This window comes from Ranitomeya imitator, chromosome 2, assembly GCF_032444005.1.
Source record: "Ranitomeya imitator isolate aRanImi1 chromosome 2, aRanImi1.pri, whole genome shotgun sequence".
NCBI lineage: Eukaryota > Metazoa > Chordata > Amphibia > Anura > Dendrobatidae > Ranitomeya > Ranitomeya imitator.
Window position 1 is genome coordinate 442,691,759 of NC_091283.1, and position 10,646 is coordinate 442,702,404.

At 41.7% G+C, this 10,646-nt stretch overlaps 1 long non-coding RNA gene across 1 annotated transcript in view; it reads right to left on the bottom strand.

Moving 5' to 3' along the window:
- The window catches only part of LOC138667470 (uncharacterized), a 66,716-nt gene extending 62,055 nt beyond the window's left edge, over positions 1 to 4,661 (bottom strand). The window contains exon 1 of the long non-coding RNA XR_011318774.1: positions 4,557 to 4,661. This is a non-coding gene — a long non-coding RNA (uncharacterized lncRNA). The remainder of the gene's footprint in view (positions 1 to 4,556) is intronic.
- Positions 4,662 to 10,646: the final 5,985 nt, after the last annotated feature.

Genomic DNA, 10,646 nt, shown 5'->3' on the forward strand with positions numbered 1-10,646 from the left:
TGGGTGTTGTAGTCCCTTTCTGCTAAGCTTCTCGGTAAGGTCCTCACAACTATTGTAGATGTTATGTCTCTCTCTCTCTCTCTCTCTGTCCCCCTGATGGTAAGGATAGGACAAACCCTTATGACTGGAGGCCTGAGGCTTTTTACAGGGACTCTAGCATGCCCCAGCCTCCACAAGTTGCCACCGTGCCTCCTGGGTATAGGTCGGGCAGATAATGTGGAATTAGCTGTCCATAGAGACTGTTGCTCCCTCGGTGTTCCGGCTACCAGATCCTGCGCCTCAGAAGGAGGCAGCCTGTGTAGGGCAGAACTCCTCTGGTTGCCTCTCCTTTTGCTATGACTTCGTTTCTCACCCTCTACAATACAATTCGCTGTTCTTGTCTTTCTTAGGATGCTGCCACATCGGTAGGCAGTCGCAGATCTGTGGCCTTCTATCTAGGCCTCTGACAGGATCCCACCCCTGTCAGGGACCCTCTGCGGGCAAGTGCTAGATGTCCCTCCTTCCCCTCTGTCTACCTGACAGGTGCTGCCTTGGTGAAGCCCAGTCAGCTTCTGACTAACTTCCTATCCAGATCACCAGTTTTACCTAATTGTGAAGAGTGCCCTAATGGCTCCCCCTGGTGGACTAGAGTGTGAAGTGTGTTGTGTGGTTTGTGATACCTGGCAAAGAGATCTCTTTTATTGCCTTCAGATGTAACATCACTCCCCCTGGTGGAAGAATGACATTACTGCAACGACCAGGACCCTGGGGCGCTGCACATGCGCATCAGTGTAGTATCCAGTTTTTCTTTACTAACATGGCACCTGGAGCCTCACTTCTATAGCGTATGTGCAGATTGATCACAGAATTCCTTGCACAACTGTGACTGTAGCTACATTGAAGTGCGCAGTGGGATTTTTAGGATGCCAAACTTGTCGGTATGACTACAATAAAATGAGCCATCTATCCTATTAGTTCATACACATGAGTATCATTATGATCTCTATATGCACTTTTTATGCTTGTGATCTTGAAATGTTAGGTATTTTTATCTGAAAGAGATGAATAAATTTGAGTGGAATTGAATTCAACTCGAATTTTACAAAAATCTGCATTCGCCTTATTGCAGTTTTTTTTGTAAAGGGGCATCAAAAGATTAAAAGACAATGTAAAAAATCTGTATGATCAGCTCTCCGGCCCCTCTGCTTCTCACCATCAACCGTCTGGTGTTCATCACATGCGCTGGTATCTCTGGGCCTGCGCATGCGTGTTCTGCGCATGCGTGCGAAAGGTCACAGCTCATGTTGTGATGTCACGAAATTGTGATCTTTTGCAGAACCGGAAGTCCAAGCTTAGTTTGAGAGCCCTGCCAAATCCACGATAAGTAGATGCAACGAGGACCAGACGGGTGACCGTGGGGAGCTGAGGGTCCGAGAAGGTGAGTATAAGAGGTTTTTTTTTACATCTTGCATTTATTACGCTCTGGGGTCTAAATTTGAGGAATATAACATCTCTGTAGATTGAATTCACGGGAAAATCTGCGTAAACAGGCAAATTCGAATGTAAAGAAAAAATACTCAGCAGAACTGCAGCTGCAGACAAGGCTTTGAGCGTGACTGGAGAATAAGACACTGGTTGTAAGTGTATGACACTGGAAGAGTTGCAGATTACGATACTCTTTAGGATGTAAAGAAAAAGAACCCAGCACTCAACTGATGCTTTAGTGCAATTTTAATCGTAGTAGTACCCAATAAACGTTTCGGTCCTTGAATGGACCTTCGTCAGTAACGTACTGTTGAATAATAGAATAGACCGTATGGTCATAGGGTACAAAAAAGCAGCGTCTTATGTGTGAGTCAGATAGGAGCGGTACTGAGGAGACCGAGCTGGATGGTGGTGCTGTCAGACGCGGTGGACACCGCGTCTGACAGCACCACCATCCAGCTCGGTCTCCTCAGTACCGCTCCTATCTGACTCACACATAAGACGCTGCTTTTTTGTACCCTATGACCATACGGTCTATTCTATTATTCAACAGTACGTTACTGACGAAGGTCCATTCAAGGACCGAAACGTTTATTGGGTACTACTACGATTAAAATTGCACTAAAGCATCAGTTGAGTGCTGGGTTCTTTTTCTTTATAGTCTATGAAGGTGTGGGAACCTAACCTAGCACCATTCTTCTCCAGTAGTGCACACGGTTTTTGTATCTGATACTCTTTAGGATGTGTCTGATCATTTTTGAACAGAACTGTGGATGCAGCTTTGGTTGTGACTGGAGTACAAGGCCTATATTTTAAGCTTCTTCTTTTTTTCCTTTTACGCTTTGTGTTGCGCCTGGTGAAAAATCCTGGAATGACAGCTTCTGCCACTTACTATGTAACTGCGGGTTTTACGTCTCTGATGGGTGAGGTGATGCACATGGGCCTTGTCTGTTTTCCCGTGCCAGCAGCAGCAGCACAGATTGGCAGTGCCAAAGCAGTAGAAGGTTGTGGAGGAGCAGGAGACGGCTTTATGATGTTGATAAAGTAATCTTGACTTTATATATCATGACAGGGAGGATTAGCTTTTTGGCCAATAATCAAAGTCGGCTAATTCTGGAACATGTTACAACTTTCCTGCTGCAGCAGTGGCGGATAATGGGCGGATCTGGAGCCGGAGCGAGCAGGATTTTGGTGACTAAGACAACTTAACCGCATGGAAAATCCTCATAAAATTAAAAAAAAATCCCATCAAACAGAAGACCTTGAGTCGCCCCTTGTGCTCATTGCTTTATTCCTGGGAATGCCGGGTGACAACCGATATGGCTAATATTACAGTTTCCCCAAAAAGCGTTTCCAGACTCCAGCATGGCAAATCTGTCTACATATGCAGCTACGCAGGAGCAGGGGTGGATGCCAGGCCTTGTACTTGGGCACTGTGGCTTATGTTTGCCCCCTATAGATCATAATGTACAGTAGAGGCAACAGTGACACCTAAAGGTTGTAGAACAGACTGCGTGTGGACGGTTTGTTTATTCCTTTACAGCAGGATAAATTCGTATCTGCAAAAATCATATTTTTGACCAAGAAAATAAAGCAGTTCTCAAATTTAGTTTTTATTTATATATGATATAATCATATGTTTTTTTATGTGTGCGCTGTATGATAGTATTCCTGGCACTCTATGGTAGTATTAGGATATATTCACGGCTCACTCACTGATGGCAGTTTTATGTTAGCATTATATGATGCTGTTTTATGTGGGCGCTATATGATGTTTGCAGGCATTCATTACGGTTGATATGGGCAATATTTGGCACTATTATTGTGAGCAATACATAGCAGGCACACTGTACTGTACATACTGTATGAGCAAGTGTGTACTCTATAATCGATGGGATCACTGCATGATAGTAGTATATGGGCACTCCATGACGTGATTACATTAGCATGATGTGTTGTATGATTTGAGCACTGTATAGCAGTATTGCTATTGCATGATGGTATGATTTAGGTACTATTTGGTGGTAGTATGTGATCACTTTAAGACAGTATTTCACTGACACCATATTGTAATATTATTCATTTGCATTATTTGGTGTTATTGTGTGGGCATTCTCTAACCGTATTGGGTGACAAAATGTTTTTTGATATATTGCTGTTGTTTGGTAACATGCATTGGTTGCTGGTATTGTTTGGGCACTATATAACGGTATTACATTGACAATATTTTTTTCATCTTGCTATCGTTTTGTGGTATTATGTGGGCACACTATAACAGTACTATGGTAACATGCAGGCGTATTACATTGGCATTGTTTGGTGGTATTGTGTGGGCACTATATAACGGTATTACAGTGACAATATTTTTTTATCTTGCTATCGTTTTGTGGTATTATGTTGGCACACTATAACAGTATGATGCTGACGTTATGCAATGGTATTACATTGGCATTGTTTGATGGTATTGTGTGGGCAATATATAATTGCATTGCATTGACAATATGTTTTTTAAATATTGCTACTGTTTGGTGGTATCATGTGGTCACTTTATAACGGAATTATGAAGTTATACATGGGTATTACATTGGCATTGGCTGGTAGTATTGTGAAGGCACTCTGACCCTATTATGCTGACCCTATATGGTGTCTTTATATTGCAACTGTTTTGTGTATTTGCGGATCATCTATAATTAAAGTATGTTGACACTATATAGGAATATTATTTTTGTTACCTTGGCGCTATTATGTGGGTTTTGAATAATGGTATTATTATATAAACCAACAATTTATTATTTTCTCCCATGGCAGCAGAGGGTTAATGTTTTCCATTTTTCCTTCTACTTACAATATGGGTTGGTGCTTTAATGAGATATTTAAAACTGCTAAATGATTAAGATTCGATTGACAGGTGTAACTGGTAGCATAACATTTTGGCTTAAAATAAAATGAACCTCACCCATTCGTCCCCTGCAGGCATCAGCTAAATACTTTTTCTAACACACATCGCTCAGGAGCTGTCAGATTAATAGGCTTGTGCAATTAAACATATAGTAGGGAAGTCACATTACTATGGTTACCCGGATTTCACTTACCTGATATTACACTCAGGCGCAGCTTATATAAGATCAATTATTCATATCAGGTACAGAAAATACCTAACCTGGGAGAATGGCATCGTCCCACTTCATGTTTTCCTTTATATTGTGGCGTGCTCGTCAGGACAGGGACCAATCCCAGCAGATCCATAATAGGATTAGCCAGGCCTTTCTGCTAAGTACTTTAAAGGGTGTCTCATACATGTGAGTCTTTGTGTTCTCTACAGAAATCCCATAATTGAAATAGTCTATTATCGTATGCCAATGACCATAATGTCTTAATGGGTGAGAACGACCGCCGCTCAATGCATCGTTTTAAAGAAAGAAAAAATAGATATTACTGTGTTGATCTTGTAAAACGATGTATTTTACAAACTGAAAATAAAAAAATCTTTCTAAAAAAGTGTAAGGTATAACACCCTAAACCAGCAGGGAAGCAAACATCTTCTTCATTACTCTGGACCAAATACACCACAGAGAAACCACAGTCGATAAGTCCCATTAAAAATTTAACCTTTATTAACCCCTTAAGCCCCGAGGGTGGTTTGCACGTTAATGACCGGGCCAATTTTTACAATTCTGACCACTGTCCCTTTATGAGGTTATAACTCTGGAACGCTTCAACGGATCTTGGCGATTCTGACAATGTTTTCTCGTGAGATATTGTACTTCATGTTAGTGGTAAAATTTATTCGATATAACTTGCGTTTATTTAATAAAAAAACGGAAATGTAGCGAAAACTTTGAAAATTTTGCAATTTTCCAAATTTTAATTTTTATGCCCTTAAATCACAGAGATATGTCATGCAAAATACTTAATAAGCAACATTTCCCACATGTCTACTTTACATCAGCACAATTTTGGAACCAAAATTTTTTTTTGTTAGGGAGTTATAAGCGTTAAAAGTTGACCAGCAAATTCTCATTTTTAAAACACCATTTTTTTTTTTTAGGGACCACATCTCATTTGAAGTCATTTTGAGGGGTCTATATGATAGAAAATACCCAAGTGTGACACCATTCTAAAAACTGCACCCCTCAAGGTGCTCAAAACCACATTCAAGAAGTTTATTAACCCTTCAGGTGTTTTACAGGAATTTTTGGAATGTTTAAATAAAAATGAACATTTAACTTTTTTTCACACAAAATTTATTTCGCTCCAATTTGTTTTATTTTACCAAGTGTAACAGGAGAAAATGGACCCCGAAAGTTGTTGTACAATTTGTCCTGAGTATGCCGATACCCCATATGTGGGGGTAAACCACTGTTTGGGCGCATGGCAGAGCTCAGAAGGAAAGGAGCGCCATTTGACTTTTCAATGCAAAATTGACTGGAATTGAGATGGGACGCCATGTTGTGTTTGGAGAGCCCCTGATGTGCCTAAACATTGAAACCCCCCACAAGTGACACCATTTTGGAATGTAGACGCCTTGAGGAACTTATCTAGATGTGTGGTGAGCACTTTGACCCAACAAGTGCTTCATAGAAGTTTATAATGCAGAGCCGTAAAAATAAAAAATCATATTTTTTCACAAAAATGATCTTTTTGCCCCCAATTTTTTATTTTCCCAAGGGTAAGAGAAGAAATTAGACCACTAAAGTTGTTGTGCAATTTGTCCTGAGTACACTGATACCCCATATGTGGGTGTAAACCATTGTTTGGGCGCATGGCAGAGCTCGGAAGGGAAGGAGCGCCATTTGACTTTTCAATGCAAAATTGACTGGAATTGAGATGGGACGCCATGTCGCGTTTGGAGAGCCCCTGATGTGCCTAAACATTGAAACCCCCCACAAGTGACACCATTTTGGAAAGTAGACCCCTTGAGGAACTTATCTAGATGTGTGGTGAGCACTTTGACCCAACAAGTGCTTCATAGAAGTTTATAATGCAGAGCCGTAAAAATAAAAAATCATATTTTTTCACAAAAATGATCTTTTTGCCCCCAATTTTTTATTTTCCCAAGGGTAAGAGAAGAAATTAGACCACTAAAGTTGTTGTGCAATTTGTCCTGAGTACACTGATACCCCATATGTGGGTGTAAACCATTGTTTGGCGCATGGCAGAGCTCGGAAGGGAAGGAGCGCCATTTGACTTTTCACTGCAAAATTGACTGGAATTGAGATGGGACGCCATGTTGCGTTTGGAGAGCCCCTGATGTGCCTAAACATTGAAACCACCCACAAGTGACACCATTTTGGAAAGCAGACCCCTAAGGAACTTATCTAGATGTGTTTTGAGAGCTTTGAACCCCCAAATGTTCTTTTTTTTTTCACAAAAATGATTTTTTAGTCCCCAGTTTTGTATCTTCACAAGGGTAACAGGATAAATTGGACCCCAAAAGTTGTTGTCCAATTTGTCCTGAGTACGCTGATACCCCATATGTGGGGGGGAACCGCTGTTTGGGCGCATGGCAGAGCTCGGAAGGGAAGGAGCGCCATTTGGAATACAGACTTAGATGGATTGATCTGCAGGCGTCACGTTGCATTTGCAGAGCCCCTGATGTACCCAAACAGTACAAACCCCCCACAAGTGACCCCATATTGGAAACTAGACCTCCCAAGGAACTTATCTAGATGTGTTGTGAGAACTTTGAACCCCCAAGTGTTTCACTACAGTTTATAACGCAGAGCCGTGAAAATAAAAATTCTTTTTTTTTTCACAAAAATGATTTTTTAGCCCCCAGTTTTGTATTTTCACAAGGGTAACAGGATAAATTGGACCCCAAAAGTTGTTGTCCAATTTGTTCTGAGTACGCTGATACCCCATATGTGGGGGGAACCACTGTTTGGGCGCATGGCAGAGCTCGGAAGGGAAGGAGCGCCATTTGGAATACGGACTTAGATGGATTGGTCTGCAGGCGTCACATTGCATTTGCAGAGCCCCTGATGTACCCAAACAGTACAAACCCCCCACAAGTGACCCCATATTGGAAACTAGACCTCCCAAGGAACTTATCTAGATGTGTTGTGAGAACTTTGAACCCCCAAGTGTTTCACTGCAGTTTACAACGCAGAGCCGTGAAAATAAAAAAATCTTATTTTTCCCACAAAAATGATTTTTAGCCCCCCAAATTTTTATTTTCCCAAGGGTCACAGGATAAATTGGATCCCAAAAGTTGTTGTCCAATTTGTCCCGAATACGCTGATATCCCATATGTTTGGGCGCACCGGAGAGCTCGGAAGGGAAGGATCACTGTTTTACTTTTTCAACGCAGAATTGGCTGGAATTGAAATCGGACGCCATGTTGCGTTTGGAGAGCCCCTGATGTGCCTGAACAGTGGAAACCCCCCAATTATAACTGAAACCCTAATCCAAACACACCCCTAACCCTAATCCCAACGGTAACCCTAACCACACCCCTAACCCTGACACACCCCTAATTCTAATCCCAACCCTAATCCCAACCGTAAATGTAATCCAAACCCTAACCCTAATTTTAGCCCCAACCCTAACCCTAACTTTAGCCCCAACCATAACCCTAACTTTAGCTCCAACCCTAGCCCTAACCCTAGCCCCAATCCTAACCCTAGCCCTAACCCTAGCCCCAACCCTAGCCCTAACCCTAACCCTAGCCCTAACCCTAACCCTAACCCTAGCCCTAACCCTAGCCCCAACCCTAGCCCCAACCCTAGCCCTAACCCTACCCCTAACCCTAGCCCTAACCCTAGCCCTAACCCTAGCCCTAACCCTAGCCCTAACCCTAGCCCTAACCCTAGCCCTAATGCGAAAATGGAAATAAATACATTTTTTAAATTTTATTATTTTTCCCTAACTAAGGGGGTGATGAAGGGGGGGTTGATTTACTTTTATAGCATTTTTTATATCGGATTTTTATGATTGGCCGCCGTCACACACTAAAAGACGCTTTTTTATAGCAAAAAAGTTTTTGCGTCTCCACATTTTGAGAGCTATAATTTTTCCATATTTTGGTCCACAGAGTCATCTGAGGTCTTGTTTTTTGCAGGACGAGTTGACGCTTTTATTGGTAACATTTTTGGACAAGTGACATTTTTTGATCACTTTTTATTCCGATTTTTGTGAGGCAGAATGACCAAAAACCAGCTATTCCTGAAAGTCTTTTGGGGAAGGCGTTTATACCGTTCCGCTTTTGGTAAAATTGATAAAGCAGTTTTATTCGTCAGGTCAGTACGATTACAGCGATACCTCATTTATATAATTTTTTTATGTTTTGGCGCTTTTATACGATAAAAACTATTTTATAGAAAAAAATAATTATTTTGGCATTGCTTTATTCTGAGGACTATAACTTTATAATTTTTTTGCTTATGATGCTTTGTGGTGGCTAGTTTTTTGCGGGACAAGATTACGTTTTCAGCGGCATTATGGTTATTTATAGCTGTCTTTTTGATCGCGTGTTATTCCACTTTTTGTTCGGCAGTATGATAATAAAGCGTTGTTTTTTGGCTCGTTTTTTTTCTTACGGTGTTCACTGAAGGGGTTAACTAGTGGGACAGTTTTATAGGAGGGGTCGTTACCGACGCGGCGATACTAAATATGTGTACTTTTATTGTTTTGTTTTTTTTTAGATAAAGAAATGTATTTATGGGAATAATATTTTTTTATTTATTTATTTATTTAGTAATATATATATTTTTTTTTTACACATGTAGAATTTTTTTTTTTACTTTTTTACTTTGTCCCGGGGGGTACATCACAGATCGCCGATCTTACAGTTTGCATAGCACTCTGTAAGATCGGCGATCTCACTCACATCGCTGCAGGCTTACCAGCACCTGCAGTCGACCTGGAAGTACTCCCTGCAGGACCCGGATGCAGCCCCGCGGCCATTTTGCATCCGGGGACTGCGCGATGCTTCCCTGTACCGCCGGCACACCGCGATCATGTTTGATCGCGGTGTGCCGGGGGTTAATGTGCTGGAAGCGGTCCGTGACCGCTCCTGGCACATAGTGCCGGATGTCAGCTGCGATAGGCAGCTGACACCCGGCCGCGATCGGCCGCGCTCCCCCCGTGAGCGCGGCCAATCGCTATGACGTACTATCCCGTCGGTGGGAATTAAGGCCCACCCCACCTCGACGGGATAGTACGTCATATGGGATTAAGGGGTTAAATATATATATAAAATACCCTAACAAAGGAAAAGGTACATATGGAAAAATGGGGCTGGTGAGAACAACTGTATCGCACAGTTGGGAATGGGAGTATGAACATTATATATCTGTATATTTATAGCGACTCATGGGGTGGGCTCAGGATCCCCCACTGTTGGCGCACATCAGGTAAATACCTTGGGAGCATATGTGGTTGCGATATATGGCTGGTTATGGACAATTAGTGGTATTTTTGCATTGGCAGTATATTCCTTGTAAATTCTGTTGCTGGCCCTTTTGAGTCGCTATAAATATATAGATATACAGTATAATGTTCATACTCCCATTCACATAGTGTGATATAGATTGCCATTCTATGATGTGTTGATGCAGTGGGGGGTACCTTGTAGCCCTACGTGTACTATGTTATTGTGATACAGTTGTTCTCGCCAGCCCCATTTTTCCTTATGTACCTTTTCCTTTGTTATGGTATTTTATATATATTTAATAAAGGTTAAATTTTTTATGGGACTTATCGACTGTGGTTTCTCTGTGTTGTATTAGGATTTCTGTTATACAGTTGTCCCCAGTATTTTGGTCCTACATACGCACATGGTACACTAAGTGCCATTGGTAGCATTGATTTGTCACAATACTTTGTGTGCTCCATGTGTGTATTATGTATGCCGCAATTTTATTAATAACTCTGGACCAGCAAGATGGTTGACACGAACATCTCCAATTCTCTGGTCCACCAGGGATGCTAACATTACCCCTGACTACTCTAGACCACAAGGGAAGCTGATATTACATCTCCACTAGACCACCAGGGATAGTGGCATTACCTTTTCCCTACCCTAGACCACAAGGGATAGTGGCATTACCTTTTTCCTACCCTACACCACCAGGGATGCTGAAATTATCCTTCCACTACATTAGACCACCTGGAATACTCATATTACCTCTTCACTAATATAGACCATGAGCAATACTAATTTTACCCCATCACAATGCTAG